Here is a 2,195-nt window from a genome sequence, read left to right on the forward strand (position 1 = left end):
ATGGATATAAATTATGTAACTAATACTCTGAATCAATTTTATCCCATTATTTGAAGAATAAGTTAATAACCACCAAGGCACTGCACAAAACACATTTTTAAAAATAACTAGAAACTTGTGTTTTGGTGTGTGTGTGTGTGTGTTGCACGTGTGGTTACACTGAGAGAGAAAGCAGTTGGGTGTGAATTAACTTCCTGACAGTCTCCTTCACATCCTTATTTCTAAAGCTGTAGATAAGAGGATTTAGCATAGGGATCACNTCTTTCACAACTAAGATTTCTAGTAGTTTGGGTGTGACTACACTGGAACAACAAAAATCTAAACAGGATAAATGGCCAAGGAAAAAGTACATGGGTGTCTGAAGTTTGGGATTGACCCTTATGACCCCGATCATACCCAGGTTCGCCACCACAGTGATGGTGTAGATGGCCAAGAACACCAGGAAGAGGGGTACCTGCAGGTGTGGGAACTCTGAGAAGCCCGAGAGGACAAAAGTGGCTCCAGCACTCTCGTTTCCCTCAGTCAGCATCATCGTTCCTGTTGGAGGAAATCAGAGAGTTCATCCTGAGCAGCCAGACATAACAGAGACAGTAGGAATGAGGGGATGCAGATGACTCCCAATGAGAAACCACCACCCAATGATGTGCAAAATATGCACCAATGTTTTATTTTTTGGCCTTTTTCCTGTGCCTCATTTGAATCTCTGTTTAGCCACTTACTGACTATTGGAACATGGAATGTCCTCTTTACTCATCAGTGATTCATCTCTTCATTTATAAGACAAGAAATGTGGTTATCTCATGAAGTTCTTTTACAAGTTATATACATATATGTGCATACTAAATGCTTATGATATTTCTGCTCCTTATAAATAATTATGAACTAATGCATGAATTTCATTTACAATCTTTTATTTGTAAAGGAAGAATAAAACAAATAAAGGAATCAGAGGGAATCACATTTTAGATCATGGCAATAGGACAGATCACAACTGTTATGAGTCAACAGAGCCTGCCACTGGAGACGTAAACAGTGTGTTTCTCTGAGGGTATTTCTCATTTCAAGTCATGAGGGGACTGTGGTGCTAGTAAGTGCTCTCACTGAAAGTGGTGCTGAGCTGTCACTCCCAATTCTGTATGACTATTTTCAAGTGTTAGCTTTTCTACAGATATCCCACAGGAAGCAGGTCATGGCGCAAATTGAGAACAGGAATTGGAAACCATTATGCGAAGCATGATAAAAGGAGCTTTCTCTTCTAACTCTCTTCTCAGTTTNTTGATTCACATTTCCAGCAATATTTGAATCCATCAACACAAAATCTTTATTTTCTCTTTTTCCCTCGGGCCTTCTTTTTTACCTCTGATTCCTCTTTTTTTTTTTTTTTTTGTGACCGGTAAGGGGATTGTAACCCTTGCTTGCTTTCACCCGCACCGTGCTCTGCCAGTGAGCGCACCGGCCATCCCTATATAGAATCCAAACCCAAGGCCTCGGTGCTCCCAGTGCTGCTGCGCTCCCAGCCCCACACTCTCCTGAGTGAGCCACGGGGTCGGCCCTCTCTGATTCCATTTTAACCTCAGCTTCACACTATGAGAAAGGCAGTTAAGAGCAAAATGAAAAAAATTTTCAAAATGTGCTGCTGTATTTATTCCCACCCCAACACCCATTACTCAGCTAGATAACCCTGGATCTTCAGTCAGTCAGCCTTCTCCCACCCTGCAGACTGACATTCTTTAGATTCTATTTTAGAATGATGCCCAAATCCTTACACATTTTTCAAAATGACCTGCTTCCAAAACACTTGAAATCTAAATATTTCTGCCCTTAAAAGATTGTGAAAAATTGAGAACAAACAATTAATATTACTTTAATATTCACCAAAAATGACTAACCCTCATTACAGTACATAAATGAGTTTCCAAGACAAATCCACATTGTTTCTTAAAGATGTATGAAATAGAGTTCAATGCCCTGTAATCTTATTCTCAGCATAATTATTTGTATAGACTGCAGAGCTACTAAGCTCACATCAGTGTTTCTATTTCTCATTTCAGAGTGTACTGGAATTAAAATATAACACTTAGATTAACAAGTCACTTGAAATTAGATATCCTTTTCAGAATTATTTACTGAAGGTTTCTTTGATTAAATTAATAAAAAGATATCCTTTTCAGAATTATTTACTGAAGGTTTCTTTG

The 2,195-nt window shown here is 38.7% G+C and overlaps 1 pseudogene; it reads right to left on the reverse strand.

Annotated features, from left to right (window-relative positions):
• Positions 1 to 532, reverse strand: part of LOC103610204 — a 24,369-nt pseudogene extending 23,837 nt beyond the window's left edge.
• Between the last annotated feature and the right edge of the window lie 1,663 nt (positions 533 to 2,195).

This window comes from Galeopterus variegatus, unplaced genomic scaffold (assembly GCF_000696425.1).
Source record: "Galeopterus variegatus unplaced genomic scaffold, G_variegatus-3.0.2 Scaffold10757, whole genome shotgun sequence".
Classification (NCBI taxonomy): domain Eukaryota; kingdom Metazoa; phylum Chordata; class Mammalia; order Dermoptera; family Cynocephalidae; genus Galeopterus; species Galeopterus variegatus.